Below are 23,030 nucleotides of genomic sequence, written 5' to 3' on the forward strand. Positions count from 1 at the left end.
GAGTTTAAAGGGCTAAAATTGATTTTTGAAATTTTTTTAAAACCCAGATATTTTTTTTTTAATTCCTCGGTAACAAATGAAGAAATCAATTTTATTTTTTGTGAGTGTAATCTTTATGTCAATAAACGAATTTGTAGATTTTTGAAATTTGACCTTGAAAGGGTACAAAGAAAGATAAAAAAAAATATTTGAACAATGATTTTAAATTTTCCAATCCAGCCAGACTGTAATAAACGAGATATTCAGTAGATTTCAGCTTGCCAATACTCTTCAGATAAATATTTAAAAACCATTTTCGTTTTTTTTTTTTTTCGATGTTTTTAAGGGGTACGAAGGTATACGGCGCTGTGGCTCAACCACCATAACCACTGCCGCCGTTACTTGAATAATAAACATAAAATAAAAGATTGACCGCTACGGAAAACGCAAGTAACCATACAGCGAGGGCGAAGCTGCAACGGTGAACTAGTTATTTATAAATTCGAATTAAATTTCAATAAATATTTGAAATATAATACTTTATATCTATCTAAGTACGTATAATTATTTGAGGATATTTAATAAGTACACATATATTTTATATATGCTTTATATTATAAAAGAAACACTTCAGTTTTATTGAAAGTTTTTTGAAAAGTTAACGTATCAACGTGAATTTATAGCTAACAAAAATACAAAGTACGACTTTGTTTGAAAACATCTGAATAGATATTTTTAAAAGGAACAGATGTATATCAAGATAGTGCAGGTGATTACAATTGGAGGTGAGATGCAACAGACACTTCATAAAGAACAATGTAACCTCTACAAAACATTTACACTTGAACCGCACTTATAAATTACAAACCAGACATTAAACTTAACTTAAAAAAAAACTATTTATTTTTATAAAATAGATACATTTTAATAACAAATAAATGTAATTAAAACTGTTTAATGGAAGGATAAATTCTAACTATAAAGATAGTCAGAGAATAAAAAAGTTTATTTAATTATATCTTAAGAAACGCAACATCATTTAAAAGACAATCTTATAAAATATTATTAGAATTGAATTTTTTAATATCATAAAATATGTGGCTAAGTTAACCAGTAAACCGGCTGTTTACAGAACTAAACTTGTTAAGTATCTTACAATCTGATGTTACAAGTATAAATTATCTTGTCATGAAAAATGGAATACTATAGAATTTTATTTTTTAAATAGTGTTCAATATTATTTTTTATGTGCTTTCAATTGTATTAAGTCGTTTCTAAATTTATTACATCTTAAACCATATTTATTGCTGTTTTCTGATTCAGAACTTAATAATTACATTACGTAAAACATGATTTATTAAATTTTTAATGTAGAAGATTTATCGACTTTGCTTTAAAATTTTCTTTTAATATATAGCATTCTGGTAACATTATGAATATTTTATTAATGTTTAACGATTTCTTTCTGATTTTATAATAATCAAGGCAATTGAATACAAAACGTATCAGTATGACAGTGTATTTTACACGACAAGAATTTTAATCATTAAATAATTTTAATATTCCATATATGATAAAGATTGAAATAAAACCTAATATATTGTGCAACACCGGTATAACTGAACTGATCTGACTGACGGATTCCTGCCAATTAAGAGGAAAGTAATAGAAAATATAATAACGGGAAGAATCCAGAAAGGGACCCTTTTAGTAAAGCTAAAAGGTCCGTCTAATAATCGTCCTTTGTAGTACTGCCCGCTGACACACCTAAAGAGAAGCTGTTCAATGAAAAGGGGTTACCAGATTAATGTAGGAATCTCACGGGAAAATGTGAGTGTGGATGATCATTCTTACGCTTCGAGTTGGGTCCGATCCTGCAGGTTGAGGACAGAAGTATAAATACCCCTGGGAAGACCAGTTGTTCGTCAGTCTACGAGAGAGTGCTTCGGTAGAGTTTTGCGATATGAGAATTCTGCGAGTTCAGTTCTGCAAGAGAGTTCTAAGAGAGGAGTGGTTATGCGAGTTTTAGGTGAGAATATCCTGCGAGGAGTTATACGAGTCAGTGAAGGAGCGAATTTCTAGTGCGTACAAGTTCAACGCGATTAAGGTGACGTCACAAGTAATTCCAGTCTGGATAGTACATGAAAACAAGCAATGGTTCGGCCAGTTATTGTTCGACTATAGGTGAAAGAGATAATGTATTTCATTTCATTTACAAATGAAGGGTAGTTTTGTTTCTGAACAGCAAAGGTATTTGCAGTCAAAGAACTTTACTTGTCTTTTGTATTATACTATTATTGTTAATACAAGACACGTGGTTAAAAGTGTTAAATTAGCGGGCATGCTTATGTGTTTTGCCAATGAGACTGAATACTGGCTTTCAATATTTAATTACCTGTAAATAAATCCTGACGATTACTTTAAATTCTGTTTAGTTAAATTCAGTAAAATCACTACTGTTTATTATTATTATTATTGTTGTGGTTTTGATTACACATCACATAATAATAATTATTATTACTATACTATTATACTGCACATAATACTAATACTGTACTACACATACTAATTATTATTATTATTTGTTTATTATTGTCGTTTATTATTCTTATTTTCATTGTTATTAACTTGTCTTATTTTATTTATGTTCCTAAACTAATAATTTTTAATTATATAAACATTTCCAATTGTCAATCTCTCAATATTCTGATCGAGCCGCGAACACGCGACAATACTTTAAGATAAATCCTGAAATGCGGAGTGGCACAGGAGGTGTTCTAGATACCTTACTTCTCTTTTTGTTTATTAATGATCTGCCTCAAAATCTTGAATCATTCATTGTTACTCCCTCCACAGATGATACAACTGTATCTATATCCGATGTCAAAGTATTTAAAAAGATTTGAAACTTCCACGTTAACCGTTTAAAAAAATGCCTGTTGCGGTATAATTTGAAGTATGGATAAAGCCATTGCATTGTTCTTCTCAGGTAGACGATAATAACCCCAATAGTGTGGTACAACTCCAATTAATTATAACGATAATATTTCTGTGGCCATAACGAGAAATTTTTGAGTGGTTTATTGCAAATTCACATAGGATAATCGATTGGTATGTTTGCAACAAATTCAAACCGAACCGGTTTGCTTTGAACCATCTTAATAAAACGCTAAGGTTGTCAAAATTACTAAAAATTTATTATAACTGAGGATATTTTCGTCATCTTTTTTGAGCTCTCCTAAAAATTAAAAACGAGTTTTCAAGATATATGTAAATGAATTTTAGCTCCATTGTTTGACGCCTACAATTATGGTTCACCACTGATATTTAATAAATTTTAAATATTAACTTATTCACGGGATTATATTTATGAATGTACAATCTTTGCTAAAAAAAATTAATTAATCATTTATTTTTAAAAAAGGAACAATATTCATCTTTATCAAAACAGAAAACATAACTATTGTTACTTCCTTGTACGAACTAAAGAAAGTGTTGTGATCGCGAAAAGTTTCGGTATAAGATTTCAACATAAATATTCATTTTGACTAACCCTGAATCCATTTTGTCTAGTTCGGCGTGACGTTGAAATTTTGGATTTAGAATAGTTGTAACATCCTGTTGTGCACCTTCCCGTTTGATTGCAATTGATTCAAACAAAAGTGTCCAAAAAAGCCCAAAATCAAAAAAAAAAAAAGATTTTGGACTTCTTCTTAAGTGCAGCAATAAGCCCTCATTGAGAGCTTTTTAACGATATATCATACGTGGTACTTATTTTCATTGGATCCAGAGTTATAGCCAAATATAATTTTAATTAATGAAATATTTGGATATTGCAAGGGGAAGACACATTGGTTCGAATCAGTCTTCATCTCCTTTCTTTTTTAATTTAATTATACTGCTTTATTAATAACTATTAACCTCTGATTGTAAAAAAAAAAACCTATTACGATAAATAATAATTCAATAATAACAATAAAAAAAAATGATTAAATATCAGAAGGTATTAAAAAAATAAAATTTGATGTACGTTTCATTTTAAAAAAAAAAAAAAGAAGATGTGTACATGTAATTTAATAGGTTTACAAGGAAGTCATGCAGTGTCCATATCAGATTTTTGTTATTAATTAAATAATAGTATATGTACACACTCGTTAAACTTCCACATAGCTACGTGCTCTAATATTTTTCATTGAAGTATTCTGAACTGTGTTTTATTTTCCAGTCGTTTATATATTTAGAATTTTCTCGTATTTAATAAGTAAATACCTGAAAATACGCATTACTTCATGTATTTATATTTTAAATATTAACTTGAAATTAAAAAACACCTATTTTATAATTATTTTTGTTTTGTTTTTTAACGGTGCTCTGATCAATGTTTACTACGATGTTACTTCAACAATCCAGGTAAAAGTTAGAGCAGTTCCTATTTTTTAATCTTGAAATTGCACATCTAATTCCTGACGTGTTCTATAAAATATATATGTGCCAATCAGAATACAAATCTCTTTATTTATCTACGTTCCATAAAAGTGACTTTGCTGCTCTAGGCACACACCACACTCACTCTCTCTTTCTTAAAAAAAATATGTTTTTTTCTGGTTTGAATAAACAATACGCTTGGTCGTTTTTAACCGACTACAAAAAAGGAGGTTATGTATTCGATCCGTATACACATTTTTTTTTTTGTTCGCGCATAACTTTTTTTCCTATTTATCCGATTGAAATAAATCTTGTTGCAATCGACGAAGCTGCTTTTTGTGCTGGTACCATGATGTTGAAACATTTTTTTATAGACAAAAAATCAATGGAAATTGACAAAATTAAAATTTACAAAAAATGTTTTTTTCGCCATCCGGCGTGTATATAGGAAGAGTGGTAATTCTGATATTCTATACTATGCGTCACGTTTGATAATGTTATATGGTCTTCTGTAGGGCAGGTAATGTGAGTTGCTGCTCTAGATATATAGCACCGTTAATAAAATCATAAAAAAATCGACATCTCGTCTTAAACGTTTCAGACCCAGTATACATTATATTTGTAATATACAGCATTGATAGGAACAATGAGAATCTTATAATTCTATATACGTGCAACACATTACAATATCTTGATGTCTGTTCCTTTTTTTTTTTTTTTTTTTAATAATTATATATATTACTATATTGTCATGGCATATAAGAATAATTAAAGTATGCAAAATAATTTCTTTAAGTTTCGTATCTAAATGAATTATAATTATATAATATTACAGAACTTGTTAGTGGAGATTAATATTAGTCATGGCCAGTGACGGCTCGCGTATAGGTACTGTGGAACTGCAGCACCCCCTATTTCCACTTGATATATCGATAACAATTAATATAATGAGTCCTTTAATTGTTTAAAGGATTTATATTAATAAAGATTTTAAACAATTAAATCTTTAATTGTTTCTTTATACTTGTATAATACATAATTCTTAAGCTTAATGTCAGTAGCCATCCCCACTTTATGAAAAAGGTACAAAAATCTTTGTATGGAACTGTGTGCTTACAGTTCAAGCGGCGTGGTGTTAGGCTGTTGTGTGCATACACACGTACAAAGCTGCACATGAGGCTGAGAGGGAGAGAGAGCACTATTCCTCCCGCAGTGCCGATCCTGGCGTGCTGGTGGAAGGTATTTTTTTCTTATTCCACGTGTGTATGGAACGTTCCTTGTTCGTTTCCTTTTCTAGTTTAGTCAGTGGAAGGAATATGAAAGCGGTTTGGTTGTTTTTTCAGTAGTGATCAGAAGATGGCGGAAAGCAAGGGCTCTTTGATCGCCAAATTTGTCCAAAAACACGCTGGAAGGGCGAAAGAGAAGGTAATTAGTAAAAACTAATTATGTATTTGTTTTTCTGTACATAAAAATTTATATTAAGCACCGTTGAATTAGTGTTATTAAGCTGATATTTTATTAAGCTATTATATAATAATACTAAAAAATACTATCTGTAATAACAGTTTATTATTTATTCGGTTAAACTGAATACATTTTAAGCACAATGTGCTTAAAAACCGTGTACCATGTTCTTGAATGTGATAAAGTGTAGAATTCGATTATTATCCTGCTTCCAGCCGTTCTATTTGTTTCATTATTTTCGGTTCTTTTATTTTACAAAAAACTAAGTCATGGCCTTGAAAAGGCCCAAAAACAATTTTCAGGAGCAGCATCCCGCACTAATTTTAGGTATGAGCTGGGATCGTTTTGGTCGTGGCACTGGGTTCGTTAATTTGTTGCAGTCCATCTCGTCGTTAAATTTCTGATGGAAAAAAGTTTCATATAAAATATGTCATTGCAATTCCAAGCAAAACTTTTCTGATAATTGCTGTAAATCTAATCATATATTTTTTATAACCTTGATCTTTAAATTTTGATTTCATTATATTGCCTTGCTATAACTGAAAAAGATGTAACATAAGTCTATCGCTAAATTCAAAATAAATATTAAAATATACAATTTACTTTTGTGTTAGCGCACACATAAACAGTAAGTACGTACGCACGTGTTGTTTGATATTTCTTTTATGTTTTTTACCAGTTTCACGTGGACTATTAACATACCAACACAGTCTGTGGTCCAACAGTCAAAATAATAGATGGCTAACAGTGGAATAAATATTTACACACAATGACTATTGTTTAAGACGAACCGAAGAAAATTTAAACTGTAACGGACATTTTTATTTAATTCATTGTATATGTTTTGCTATTAAATACTAAATTATACTGTTTCTTTTCGTTATTATAATTTTTTTAAACTGGGTTTATAGATAGATGTCTTGTAGACAATGTTTTACAGGTGATATCTATTCTTCATCAAAGTTATGCCAGTTTTTAAGACTAATTCATGTCTCGATTCGAATAGTATAAACCGTTCGGTTATAGCATTTACAGGTAGAAATATACTGAAACTTAATATAATTTTTATGGAGGAAAAAATTTCAGAGTGTTGATTTTATTATGATTATAGTGGTTAGACTGTCATAATTTTGTAGGTCAGTTCTGCGTAGCATGTTGAGAAATTGATCCTAAAATTAATAAAATAAAGAAAAGAATTAAAAAACAAAAATCTTTGTAAACTGTTTAACCATATCTGTCTACTGAAAATTTCTCATATTATGTTTAACCGTCCTAAATAATCGTACATTATTTTTAATGATAATTTTGAAAAAGTTAATTTCCTCCCCCCAAAAAAATAAACTGTATTTCTAGTAATTAAATTAAAATATTTATGGTATTTAATTTATATTTTCTTAATTTCAGGAGAAGGAAAAATAAAATCACAAGAATAATTCGTATGAAAACAATATAGTGTACACTTAAAAAGAAGAATATAACAGATTAAAAAAAAAAATATTTTTCCATCAAGAAAATCCTATAAGATCGTAAAATGAACAAAAGACACCCGTGGATTCTGCTGTCAATACAAACCACATAAATATTGCGTGTTGTTGTAAAACACAACGAACATAACGAAGTCGTTCGTCTTTCTGTTCAAAGTGATTCAATCAGTTGTGAACTACGAAGTCACGCCATTCGTAACGTCACACAATGACACCAAATTATATTTCACACGAATCTCTTCTTTTTTTTTTTGTATATGTTTAAAACTGTTCATAAACAACACATACACATTTCTATACTGCGCGTACGTTCGTGCATATACAGACAGGTAGAAAGGCGTACAAGCAGATAAAGAAATAGTGATGAAGGAGGAACGGGTACAGGTTAAATTCGTTGTATTATTCCACTAAATAATTTATAACGTGCGCTCTCTATCCTTCAGCTATTCTAGCTTTTCTCAACCCTTTCTCTTCTCCTTTCCCTCTGACCTACCCATCTCTTCATCTTGCATTGACTATACACGTGACTTATGAAGTACATTCACAAGTTAACGACCCATATCAATCGGACGCATAACTGGGGCAAAACAATTTATTATATCTATTTCTACTCATTCATAGATTCTACGTACGTGGAATTCATTTATGGATATGTACAGAAGTTTATAAGTTGTATTATATAAATTTGAATATAATAAAATCTATTAATTTATTAATTATTGAAATAAATGAAAAATGTATAATTTGTATTCAGTTATATTATGGTCTGTTCAATCTAAAAATTCAGTTTCTTCATCTGTTAAATGTAAAAAAAAAAAAAAATACTTTTCATTGCCTCAAAAATAGATTATGGAAATAATTAAAAAAAATACAGCTGGAACAATAAAAAATCTATTAGATTATTACTTTGTATGAATAATTTCCATATGTAATTTCAAAGGGATTAAAAAAAGCTGACACCAGAGTTGTAGGACTTTTCCGTCACGCGGCTATTTTCTGATGCACGCTTATACATACACACACAACCTAATTTAAAATATTTATCATTTTATAAAAATAGAATATTTTTGATTTATTTAATTCAATAATTCTAACTAAAGTGAGGGCGCGTAATATATTTCATTCATGCGGATGTGGCGGTACTAGCGGCCACTTTATATAAATTTTTATACTTTATATATTATTCGAATATTTAATTCTACCGCTCACCTGTGACGTCACAAAATAGCAGACTACTACAGCAGTTGTTCAGCCGCTAAGTGGGATGTGGGGTATGTAAAAAATTTGGGATGGGAAAAAATTTGTAGATCCTATGACATGCGAATATAAAGAATTGGAATGAAAAAGATCCATTCTACTCCTATCTACAACATTTCAAAATTATTACTATTTTTTTGAGTGGGAGTGCAATTTACCAAAAAAAAATGTTTACACAAAAGATGTTTTTTTTTTATAATTATTTTAAAAAATACAACGAAAATCACCCCTTGTACTGTGCCTTTTATAACTCTTTTAAATTAAAACCATTTATAGGGGGGGGTGAACTTTCGGAAAAAAAATGTTACAAAAATATTTTGTGAATATTACTATTCACAAAATTATTTAAAAAAAAAAAAATATATATATATATATATATAATCTAAATTATGCAAAATCTGAAGCCGATTTCGTTTTTCCCCTGTATCCCCCACCACCTGACTGTAATAGAAATTATTACATTTCATCCACTGAATGAAATAATTTCTATAACATTCAGTGGAGGAAATAAAAACAGGCAAAAAAGTATCACCTTTAATTACAGTGCGCAAGCGTACTGCCGGGTTAAATGTCTACAATAATTCAATTGTTAGCAACGGATTTTTACAAACGACGTGTCACTTTGTTCAAAATAAAATGCTTAATAAATTTTTTAAAAGTAAAAATTTAATCAAACAAATAATTACAAAGATATTGAAGATTAAAAAATTAAGATGGCTGCCATTTTGAAATTTTTGTAGTTGACTTTTCAAAATTTTTTATTTTTTAGAACACGACACTAGCCTTGGATCTGCCAAATTTAATTAAAGTAGGTTAACCCGTTCCTGAGAAATAATTTTTGTGTTGAAAATCATAAAATGGTGTCCGAAAGGAAAATAAAGCAAAAAATGGACTTATGTCCATATGAACTTTTTTGCTCATTTTGATGTCCTGAATCAATTTCAGAGGTTCAGCTAACGTCCCGGAACACTCCATATATATATATATATATATATATAGAGAGAGAGAGAGAGAGAGAGAGAGAGAACGAAAGAACAATAAGTATTACATTTAACTTACAAAAACGATACTGTACAAAACTCTTTTTGAAATACTATTGAGTGAGCTTGTTTCAAGATTCTCTGTAAATTGAGCCTAAAATCACTATTTTATTATAATACAATAAACTGAATAAATTGAAAAATTTACCCAGCTAGTTGTCAGCAATTAAAGTCAAAATATGAAGAAGGTACTCGGTCGAAAAGATTTAATAAAGACCATGTTAAATTTTATTGTATGATAATAAAATGAGAAATCTAATTTATCAATTTTAATGTATGGGTAAAATTAACCACTCCGCCGATCTCCGTGGCGGGGTGCAAGCGTCTCAGCTTCCATCCGGAGGTCCTGGGTTCGAATCCCGGTTAGGTAAGGCATTTTTCATACGCAACAAATTTCCATTCTCATAAGGCAAAATGACCAAAGTAATCGATCACCGTCATCTCAAAAAAAAAAGAAGCGTAACGATCATTGTGAAATATTGCTTAAACAGTGATAATGTTCTGATGTTCAATTATTAGTTCAATGTTTAATGTTCAACTTTTGTTGGTGCTTCTACACTTTTTTTTCAATTTATGTATAACTTATTTTAGCTGTCTGTATCATACTAGTTAGTATTAATACAACAAGAAAATACATTATTATTATTGTTGCTATTATAAAAATGGGTATAATATATTACAGAAATTAAAAATCCAGTACAATAAAATAATAAAAATAAAAACACAATACATTAATCAATATATTTTCGTTATTTATTTTTTTTTCTATGAGAAAAACGTAAAATCGCAGAGATATAGTCCCAAATATGTAAAGGATTTTAGAGAGGTCAGTAAGATATAACGTTGTGCTTCAATGAATAGGGGATGAGTGTCATTAGTGGAATGACAATTTGTGATGTCAGGAGGGAGGAGGCAGTTGCAGGTGGCGACACAAATGGCATGCTTTCTATCCCACTCGATGAATTATGTTCAACAACGTTAAAAAAACCGATTTTTCTGTTATTATCTCTGATTGTATAAAATTTTATTGCTGTCATTATAATACCTTAATGAGAATACAAAAATTACCCTCCGACAAAAATGAACATGAATTTCAATTTAATAATCAAATAATACTAATTATTCTTCCTTTTTAACGACAATACAATATAAATGTTGAATGAAAAATAATCTGCCTTTAACTATATAGGGCAATCGATTTCTCGTTAAAGAACCCGTATGTTTACAATATATATAGATGTTACCCAGATGAGACCAACTAAGAATTAATTAACTAGAGTCTAATTGAAATATTTCTCTCAAAAAGGCAGACGACCCAGTGATGATAATAATAATAATTCAAATGTCAAATGATGGTACCAAAACCGTTGTGGTCTATTTTATCAAGTTTTGGATAAACATAAAAAATTAATTAATATTATTTTTTTATTTATTAATGTTAAATATACATATTTCCGATCATGGTGATAAAAAAAAATCTAAAAGCATAATTATAAATTTTAATTTTTTATTATTATTTTGTTTCACAAACACATATTTAAACGAGGAAAATAAGATGGATAAATGATATATTAAAAATACAAGATCCGTATCGGGAATAAACCCGACACTAGCTGATCTAAAAGCAGGATGCTAACCACTTCACGAACTATTGTAGCTAATATTTTACTAAGTTAAAAACATTATTAAAAAAAATAAAAATAAAAACAAATATACAAAAATAATCTGTTTAATATTATTAAAATAAAATTTTCACAATAAATGGAATGTACCAAATAAAATATTAATTTAACGCAAATATATAGGACAAACGGGGTGAACATTTAAAACAGGATTTAATGAATATAAAAAATCATATACACACAAGAAAAAAGATTCAAATTACGTAACACATTTGTTAGAAAAAGGACATATTCTCAGTGAAATGATAAAATACATGAAAATATTATTACATCATATAGAAAAAGAAAAACGTCTAAATATTCTAAAAAACATGGAAATATTGATGCTAAAATTAAAAGGAGAGGAGATAATTAATGAAAAAATAATTACTCAGTCCGATACGAAAATTAAAAAAATAAAATTTTTTAAATTAAGAACCAGAACGATTAGTTTCAAGAAATTGTACAACTGTTAGATCAAAAGGGACAAAGCAGAAGAGGCCATGATAATATAGATTGGGAGTAAGAGGAACTTAACATCGCAATTTATTCTACGATCCCAACTCAGGAAAACTCAGTGCTAAATTTAGATTTGAGAATCAAGGTACTCCGAAAAGCGTCAACTACGAATGTTAGTGACGATGTTAGGAAGGGGAGGAAATAGCATTAAAATTATTAAAATAAAGTAAACGGTATGTATGACTACACCAAAAGTACAAGGAGGTATAGTAATTGCGAAAAATCTCAGTTTTCAGATTTCAACGGAAATATCCATTTTGACCATTCCTGAATCCATTTTGACAAGCTTCAGCATGACGTATGTACGTAAATACGTATGTATCTCGCATAACTCAAAAACGATTAGACGTAGAATGTTGAAATTTTGTATTTACGACTACTGTAACAACTAGTTGTGCACCTCCCTTTTTGATTGCAATCGACTGAACCCAAATTATCCAAAAAAGCCCAAATTTCCCAAAAATTTGGATTTTGGACTTTTTCTTAACTGCAGTAATAAGCCCACATTTAGAGTTTTTCAACGATTATCATAAATGGTACTTATTTTTATTGGTTCCAGAGTTATAGGCCAATAAAAGTTTAATTAATGAAATATATGGATCTTACAAGGGGAAGGGCACATCGGTACGAATGCGACTTCATTTCCTGTTTTTTTTTTTACTTTTTTTTAATTTATATATATTGATTTATTAATAATTATTAACCTGTGATTGTAAGAAAAAATTTACAATAATTTAATAATAACAAAAAAATCCCTTAAGCACGCCGGAAGGCGGAGGCAGATTTTACCGGTTCTATAGGGGATAAAAGAGATTTCCACCTTAAAGTTAAGAAAAATTTTAATTTAACCAATACGACAATGGTTACATGTGAAAAAATGTTTCACATGTTTAGCATACAACAAGCCCCATCTTCTTACAATTCCAGCAACATTTTGGTCATCCCTTGCCCGTAAGGGTTGGTCATATCAAAATGTATAGACAAACGTTTTAGGTAATGTTTAGAGGACTAACGACTACTTTAAACCAATTCGATACTGTGCCTATTAAGGGATGTACGATTTCTTTTTTGTCTTCAAAACTCCATTTTTTCCACCCCCTTGGCCGATAGTGCATGATATCAAAAAACTTTTCTGAGATAGGTTTTAGGCCGTTAGCCAAATAATAGTAGGAACTTTAAACGAATTCGACGTTTTACGTAACAAGAAAATTATAGCGACTTTTTTTTTCGAAAAGCCCCACTCATTTCCACCCCCATGATCCGACTTTGGCCGTTAACGATCCCGAATTATATTTAATGAACAATTTGAAAGTGATTGGCGCAAAATTTCGGCAGTTATCGTGTCCACAAGAAAGTGAAATATATTATATACATATATATAACAAATTTTGAGCTGACGCTGGTTTTGGGGTCTGGGGGATGTGAAATGGCAAGATATTTTGAAATTTTCGAAAGTCGAATCATAGTTCTCATTACAATAAATAGCTTTTTTATGAAATCTATCTATAAAATATAAAAAAAATATGTAATAAAATCTATAAATATATAAAAAATATATTTAATTTAATAGGCGTATAAAGAAGTCATGTGGTGTACACATCAGATTTTTTATGTTAATTACGAAGAGTTTAAACAAAATACTTTCTTAGAAAATATTCAAAATTAATAAGATAATACCTATATTTACAAGGAAAATCTATATACATTTCTTAAATAATTATAAATATTTAAAAAACTAATTTCTTTTTCTTCTTTAATATATAAGAAAGGTTATTATATAATTATACTTCGCCGATCTTCGTAGTGGGATGGTAGCAACTCGGCCTTACTACAACGGTTCCCGGGTTCGAATGCCGGTCAGGCATGGTATTTTTCATACGCTAAAAACATTTCATTTCCATATTGCCACATACAAACTCTCTGTAAGCTTCTTGATGAATTAATTCAAGCAACAAAAAAAATTAAAAAAAAACTGAAATAGTGAAATATGCGAGAAAAATGAAATATTATAATATAATCAAGTGACTTTACCGTAGGTGCGAATACCATAAAACTCGACTAAAATGACAGAAAAGAGAAAAGAAAATTCAAAAGAAAAATCAAGTAAACTAACATGACGTGATTTCTGACGGTTCTTTTTTAGATATTTAAAAAAACAAAATTTGACATTGATTTGAAAGGCTTTTTTTACAATAAGGTTTCTTTTGTATATAATTTTAGAAGAACGATTTGCTTTTTGTTTCAAAAGTAAAAAAAAATATGCAGCCTATAGCAAAACGATTTTTATTTGAAAATTTATAAAAGGAGAAATCGTCAGTAATTCATGAAGTGTAAAAACAATTATAATTAATTTAAATTAAAAAAATTATATTAAATAATAAAAAAATTATCTGATGATAAAAATTCACTAAAGAAATTATTTACAATCCCATAAACTGGTATATATCAATATAATTACTATACCCAACCGGTTTTCAAACATAATAAGTACCAGTTATTAGTAACAACGTGATGGCACTTAAATATTATAAGCACGATTCACATGACCGTATTATGTTATTTTTTAATAACTAATTCATATTTAAAATTAGGTTGAATTTATAATGTAAACTCTCATAATTATTAAATTAACTAAACTGAATTAACGGTAAAATTTTAATTTTTTTACAACTTTAATATTATTATTTTTCGGCCAATTTTATTGTTATATTTTATTATCTAATTTGCCGTAATTATTTGATTTTTTTTTTTTTAAGAAAGAGCAGGCACTATCAGCTATGGTCATTAGCCCGGTGGTAATTGTTAATTTCCATAATAATAACAATAATTACATAATTGTGTTTAATAACATACCTTGCCTGATCGGGATTCGAACCCGGGTCCTCCACACGAAACGCTGAGGCGCTATGGATTCCATCCATTATATCCGATTTCATCACTCCTTGACGACGAATCTTCTCTACGTTATTATTTCTTCATCCACCACAACATCGAAAAAATTATCTACATCTCACATCTTCTTTTCTTCTTCTGTAATATGCTTCATGCACTGTTTCCACTTATCAGTTAATATCTAGTTGACTACTTTTTCAAGCAGGATTTTAATGTCTTTCATTTTATATGTATTATTATTTCGGGCAACATAGCCTTTTTCTTGGCTACATACTAACTCAATAGGTTATAGTGATAACGGGGTAACCTTAACACTGTATCCCCTTTCGTTTCAGCCAAATCATCGATTAAAAATTTGTTAGATTTGTCACGATTGTGTTTTACATGTTCTAGGAATTCTGTTTTTAAGCTGATTTCTCCAAATTGGATATTTTTTTATTGATACCATAAAGCAATTTCCTGTTTCCTTCGTGAACTGTTTGGAATATTTTCCAGTTTTTCACTATGGTACGGAACATTGTTTATTACTATTATTCTCGGGTAATAACGATAATACTTTTTATAACCACTTCCTAGAAAAATCTCCGTTCATGACATCGTGGTAATCTCCAGATCTTTTGGATTTAACAACGAGTAATCCCCCTCTAAAAATCCATTTTCATTGCCAATATATACCACAATTAATCTTTTTCCTTTATTTTTTGGAGGTTGCAAACCTTAATCCTGACATAAATGCTGTTTTTACCGATGTAACTGTTGTATCGCACCAAATTCTTGGAGTGGTATGATCTTCATTTACCTACGTCTCATCCAAATAAAATGTATTTCTACCCTTTTTACAGAATGTTTATGGTTTTAAAGTTAAGACCCTAAGGTATGTAATAAATTACATATCGGATGGATTTATTTAATAGATTTATTTATTTAACAGATTGATAGGTCTGTTTATATATAAACCTCAATATAAAATAATGTAATTGTTACATATGTCAGCCATCAGATAAAATCATTTTTTTAAACTTGTTTTAATGTTGTAATTTTTAACTATCCAGTATTATACATTTATCATCTTTATTTGTAAAATAAATGTATATCATTAATATATAATAATACAGTGAAGTCTTTATTTTGTGCTTTACAAAAATAGGCTAATATGATTTCTTTTTTTAATTAAAAATGTTATATAATTAATTTTTTTTGTTAGTAACATATCTTTATTGTATTTTATTTTATTTAATTACAATAAAAGTATTTATAATTAAACAACTTCAAAAGGACCGAGAAGATATTTTTTACAATTCAACCCGCATGTTTTTGTTCTTCAAAAAGAAAGTGACAAAATAATAAACTTTTATAGCAGTATAATTTTACACCTTAATACACATTAGCTTCCAGATCTAAAGTTGTTAAAATATAAAGAATTTTAATAGAATCTGTACACACTGAAAAGAAAAATTATAGCAATTAAAATTAATACATAAATATTAATATTCATAATTAATTTGAAAAAATTTCATAAGTATATAAAAAAAAAAAAATTAAGAATAAAAACTGATTAGTATGTACTAAATAAAAAATTGATTCTGTAGACCTGTAATTATTCATTAAGAATAAAGGATTGACTTATCACCAATTATTTTCTTTTCATCCTATGGAACACAAAATGAAAGCTTTTAGTGCAGTAATTAACAGAGCAAACATGGTGCCACTTGGCACAGAAACTCATCATAGATAAATGAGTTTATTAAAGATATAGCCGAGTTCAATAGTTTTAATATAGAAACTAGAAACTACTACCCACCCTCTAAAGATATTCACCCCAAACATTTACCAACAAATTACCCCATATACATGAGTCTCTATGCTAAATTTCATCAAAATCGATTCATCCAGATAGAAGTTATCAAGCTTCAAATGTCAACACATGTAGGCCCCTAAATACAGTCTGGGCTAAAAGTCCCTTTACACGTTAATAGCATAGTACAGTTAGACGTGTAAATAAACATTGTTATGAATACAAAACAATACAAAAAACGATATATTTTTCTTTATTTTTTATATTTTTCTGTTGAGCGGATTGACTCTTTATTTCCCGCCATAAGCTGAGTCCTGCGCATGTCACTTCGGTTAGTGGGAGAAGGATGTGACAGTCTCGACGGATACAAGTGCCTTAACTGTTGAGAAACGTTTGGTGGCTTCTGTGTGGGTTCACGAACGTCAAAACACAAATAAGACAATGACAGACATTTTGAGGGACTTCTATGTGGCGGAAAACCGCCGCCACCACGACCTTCGTTATTCGTATGGAATAAGAAAACCTATGCGACGGGAAGCGTTCTCGATGCACCACGTAGCCGAAGGTCTACGACTCACGCCGAAACTTGTGTTGCTGCGGAATCAATTCAACAATCGCCGATGAAGTCAACCCGTAAGCGATCTGCGGAATTAAGCATCCCGCGATCGAATATGCAAGACCACATTTGTTTGAAAGTTTTATGTTTTCGGCCATCCTCAGTGAATGCGTTGAATGATCGTGACTCGGAACAACGTGTGCATGCATGTGAAATGCTGTGCGAGCAACATTTCACATGCAAATTATCAAAAAACATTATGTACTCTGACGAGTGGGCGATTTATCGTATCTCACAAAATCGTAAGTGTTTCTGGGCAAAAGACAATCCGCAATTTTATGAGGAAATCGAGTGCAAACCGCCGCATATTATGATTTGGGCATGGATAATGGCGACCATCTGCTTGGACCATATGTCTTTGACGGTTCTTTGAACCAGCGCATCTACATTCATATGATTAACACATGGTTGTTTCCAATATTAACGACAAGAGTAATAGCTCACATCGTTACACTACAACAAGACGGTGCTTCACCACATTTTGTTGTGTACGCACACGGCTAAATGAACTGTTTTCAAACCGCTGGATTCGATGTGGATTACGAGACGTTCTAACACCGTTGCCATGGCCTCCACAAAGCCCAAACCTTAACACACCGGACAATACACTATGGGGGATAATAAAAAAAGACGTTCGTAAACGACGATACGTGAAAAACAGAGTTCGCGTGGTACTTGAATGGATCACCCCTTATATGCTGCAGCGAATGCACACAAAAACATGACGACACATCAACCTTTACATCGAACATGGAGGTGTGCAATGACGTTGTTGATAAATGAACCTTAAACCTTTTTAACAATGTTATTCACAATAAATATTAATGTTAACCAGACATAAATGTTGGAATATAATTTTTTTTGTATTCATAGCAATGTTTATCTACATATGTAACTGTACTATGCTATTAACTGTACTGTATTATGCTATTAACGAACTTTTCTCTCATACTGTACATAAGAACGAATGAATATTAACCCACTTTTTCTTTTTTTTGGGGTCCCTGGTTAAACGTCAAAAACTTCATAAAAACCATACCGTATTTTTTGATTGATTACCTTCCTTCTCGCAGCATTTTTCTAATACTATTATGTCCTAAAAACCAGAAAAAATGTTTAAAAAATTACAACGTTAATGTTAGTATGGATACGAATGGAAATTTGATCACTGTCCTTCAAAACGTAAAATATAAAATTAAACCCGACGAAAGAGTAGAAATTTATAAGGTGATGTATAAGCAATACTTATTATTTATAAAAATAGCTAAAAACACTAAAAGAAAGATTTAAATTTGAAAAAAAATATATAAATATTAAAATATATAGGCCAGATAAATCGGTTATAACTAAACATTGTTCGGAAATTAGTCATTTATTAAAAACGACATCAAAAAAAATTATCTATAGTAACTAGAATTAGGTTATGTCTTGTAAACTTATTTTTTTATAAAAATAACGTATGAACTTAATTTTTGATCGAAGATATGGAACCAATATATAATTTATTTATTTTATTTAATTCAGGGAGGAGATAATATGATCGATTGGTTTAATATTCACACTATCTCTACCTTTTATTCGATAAATTTTAATCTTATCCTGCAATAAATGTACGAGGAACTGCATTATATTACGGTGGGCAATCTAAGTATGACGTTTCAATACTTTATACTTTTTCAGTTTATTTTTAACTCTTTTCGGATGACTATAGTGATATTTATTTTTAAACAGATTTAAGAATGTTTGCCCAGTAATGTTTTGTAAGTATTGCTTATTCGTTTGTTAATTAATCGTTTATCATTATCATTTTTTCACTGATATATGCTAGTTATTTGTTAATATCTATGGATAATTTTTAAAAATCAAATTTATTGTTTACTTTCATTTACATTTTATTTACTTCCCTGGTATCACAGCTCTAGTGCTATGATGTAAGATGTATGATAACTCAAAAAATGGGGTATGCGTTCTTTTTATATTTTTCATGATCCCAGGAGACCAAAAAGAAAAAAAAATGGAGAGTGACGTTCGTTCTTATGTGCTCTTATGTGCGTTTGAAGCTTAAGTTTTGATTGGATATACCGATTTTGATGAAATTTGGCACAGAGGCTCATGTGTATGGAACAATTTGATCGCAAAAAGTTGTGATCAGTACCTTCAAGAGGTTGGGGTGAGATAATTTCTTTGGGGAGAGTGTCAATTTTTTCAATGTTTAAAGAACATAACCCCGCTGTATATTAATTAATCTGAGTACATTTGTTGTATATCTTTTAACAAATTTCTTTTTGTCTTCCTAAATATAGTAGCAGGAAAAGTATCCCCAAAAAAATTCTTAGGAGGCAGTATTAGGGGTAGGGAGCTACCAAAGTTTAAAATACCGATTCTTTTGAACTTTTTCATTTATCATTATTTTTTTCACATATAAACAACCGATGCCAGGAATGTATAACAACTTGTCAGCTTTTTGTTAAACAGTTATGGACGATTTTCGATTTTCCAGTTTACTAAATTTTACTATTATTTCTTAGTTATTTTTAGTTCCTTGTACGAAGTAAAGAAAGTATTGTGAACGAGAAAAACTTCAATTTTCAGATTTCAACGGAAATATCCATTTTGCCCATCCCTGAATGTATTTTGACTAGTTTCGGCGTGACGTCTGTACGTACGTATGTATCTCGTATAACTCACAAACTATTAGCCGTAGGAACTAAAATTTTGATTTTAAGACTGTTGTAACATCTAGTTGTGCACTTCCAATTTTCATTGCAACCGACCGAACCAAAAATGTCCAAAAAAACCTAAAATCTTAACAAATTTGGATTTTCGGATTTTCCTTAACTTCAGTAATAAGCCTTCAGTGAGAGCTTTTCAACGATATAGCATAAGTAGTACATATTTTCATTGGGTCCAAATTTGTAGCCAAATAAAATTTTTATTAATGAAATATTTGGATCTTACAGGGGAAGGCACATCGGCTCGAATCAGACTTCACCTCCTTTTTTTTACCTTTTTTCTTTTAATTTAAATATATCGATTTATTAAAAATTATTAACCTCTGATTGTAAAAAAAAAATATTTTCGATAAATAATATTTCAGTAATAACAATAAAAAAAAATATGAAAAATATCAGAAGTTATTAATGAAATAAAATTGTATGTACTGTTCATTTAAAAAAAAAAATCTGTATATGTAATTTAATAGGGGTACAAGGAAGTATTTTTTTTGACTTCATGTACGCGTCATTTTTTTACTTTCCTTTGACAGCCGTATCGAGGTGTCCACATTATTTTTTTGTAATATATTAACTGAATTCTTTAAATAATCAAAAACGTTCAACATAATTTCAATTTCAACATTCGGAATAAAAACAGGAAAAAAAAATAGTTTTATATAAATTTAATCAAATATAAAAACTATTTTTATTAATAAAGATCTTTTAGCCCTTTTAGTGTTACATCCTACCTACAGATTTTTCAAACTTTTTCTTGGATAGGAAGTTGAAATGTGACGCAGTGATTGCTTTCATATATTTTTCACCAAAACTTTATTACGTTCAAAGTTTGATAACACTATTATATTTTTAAGGTATTATCATAAAATTGATTTTGCATTTATAAACCGCATTATTGGTAAAAAAAAAAACTTATTTTCAAAGCTATTTTAATCTCTTTTTGGTGTATATTACTTTAAAAAGTAAATGTATATTGCACAAAATTTATTATTTTCCTTGAAAAACATTACATCACTTGATTTACACTAACGTAAAGGATATATTTATAGTATGTTGTTTTTTTTCTTAGTAAATCAATAATCATTATTATTAAAAATTGGTAAGTATTATACTTATCGTAAGCATTAATAAATCCACATTTATCAATACTTCAGATACTGACATATTTAAATGACCTTAAGTATCAATCAAGAGTTGTTTTCTCTAATAATAATGTTACAAATAACATGCATGCTTCACGGGTTTTGCAATTAATTGAAAAACAAGGTGAGGGTCAAAAACTTATACAGATATTTTACTTAAATTCTAAATCTGCCATTTTCCAAAAACAATCATCATAACTAGATATTGCAGAAAAATTATAAATAAAAAATAAGTAAACAAATATAAGCAAAAAATAAATAATATAAAATATTATTAATTAAAATTTGTGAAATATCATAAAACTTGTATTTTTAGAAAAGATTAAAACATGTAGAATGTAAAAAAAAAAAAAATTATTGTCATTTTATGCAATCCTAAGAGAAATAATAAAATTTGCTTCAAAACTTCCAATCCAAGTTTTCCGTCACGAGCAATGTATTTTTTGTGATTTAAGTGATATAGATGTCTTAAAGCTAAATTTATGTTACTTTCCCGTCTAGCGAAGTAGTACAGAGCTACAGCTGTAAAAGGAAAACTACTGTAATCGATCTAATTTCGGAAAACGCGGTTTTCACCAGATCTTGACGTTTTGACACCTAAAGAACCCAAAAAACTGGATGGAAATATTTCGGATGTTCGTATGTACGTATGTGTATTCGGTGTCTCACATCTTACATCTCCAGAACTACTGGTTGGATTTTGACCAAACTTGGTCAGATTACTTCTTTATGTAAGGCATTGATGCCATTAAGTTTACAACTTAAAAATTCAAGGGAGTGGGAGGCTGTAGTCGATTATTAATACTCAATTATTAATAGATTTATTACTGAATGATTTTGATGAAATTAAATTTAGTTAATGCTAAATTAAAATTAATGTTTACTTCTTTACTTCCTTGTACGAAGTAAAGAAAGTATTGTGATCGCGAAAAATTTCGGTTTCCAGATTTCAACAGAAATATTTATTTTGACCATCCTTGATTCCATTTTGACTAGTTTCGACGTGACGTCTGTACGTACGTATGGATGTATCTCGCATAACTCAAAAACGATTAGCTGCAGGATGTTGAAATTTTGGATTTAGGACTGTTGTAAGATCTAGCTGTGCAACTCGCCTTTTGATTGTAATCGACTGAACCAAAAGTGTCCAAAAAGCCCAAAATCGAAAACATTTGGATTTTGGACTCTTTCTACTGCAATAATAAGCACTCATTGAGAGCTTTCAAAATTTAGTTCAACCACTGAGAAATATGTTTTAAATCAGTTTTTGATTATCATTCACAAACTGACTCTCTGAATTTTAAATATATTAAAATAGGGGACCTGATTACAATAAATAACCAATGCAATGCAAAAAAAATGAATGATTAAACTCCTGGACTTTTCTTTGCTGGGGAAAAAATAATTTTAGAACAACTTTCATACTATGAATTCATTAAAAATCTGTTTTTGAGAACTTACTCTTTATATAAAAATGTTATTTTATTTGGTAAGTTGTGAAAGGAGATAATTCTGAAAACAATAGCACAAACATAATTACTAAAAAACCATTTCCAATTATTTTGGGGAAAGGATGCGTGTGGTCGAACGTAGTAGTGGATGAAAGTGTTATAGAACAAGTTAACAAGTTTACTTATTTAGGGTGTGAAATCAGCGTGAATTTAAAGGCACATATATCACGGAAGTTAGATATTAGAATGTATACGAAACATGATATATGGTACCGAGATATTGGTACTCAATAAAAGCTAAAAGCAGATCACAGAAGCTACAGAAGTGACATTTTTGAGAGCAGTTAAGGGATGTCCCCAATTTGATCTTCACAGAAATGTGGTTATTCGAAATGGATTGGAAGTAAGTAGTAAACATGACAGAATATCAAGATACCAATGTAGATGGAAATATTATGTTCACAGAATAGAAGTGGTTGAATTCTAAACTAGGTCATGGATTTTAAATTAATAAGCAGACTTAGTGTGGGTCGACAAATGAAAAGATGAGAGAAAATTAGCGATGCCGGAACA

The 23,030-nt window shown here is 29.6% G+C and overlaps 1 protein-coding gene and 1 long non-coding RNA gene across 3 annotated transcripts in view; one reads left to right on the plus strand and one right to left on the minus strand.

The window, feature by feature from the left end:
- The window catches only part of LOC142326629 (uncharacterized), a 137,496-nt gene extending 129,502 nt beyond the window's left edge, over window positions 1-7,994 (plus strand). The window contains exons 2-3 of the long non-coding RNA XR_012756819.1: window positions 5,748-5,829; window positions 7,273-7,994. This is a non-coding gene — a long non-coding RNA (uncharacterized LOC142326629). The remainder of the gene's footprint in view (window positions 1-5,747; window positions 5,830-7,272) is intronic.
- Mp (collagen XV/XVIII-type protein multiplexin) overlaps window positions 1-23,030 on the minus strand; it is a 1,718,393-nt gene that overhangs the window by 379,865 nt on the left and 1,315,498 nt on the right. The window lies entirely within an intron of this gene.

Source organism: Lycorma delicatula, chromosome 6 (genome assembly GCF_047948215.1).
Source record: "Lycorma delicatula isolate Av1 chromosome 6, ASM4794821v1, whole genome shotgun sequence".
Lineage (NCBI taxonomy): Eukaryota > Metazoa > Arthropoda > Insecta > Hemiptera > Fulgoridae > Lycorma > Lycorma delicatula.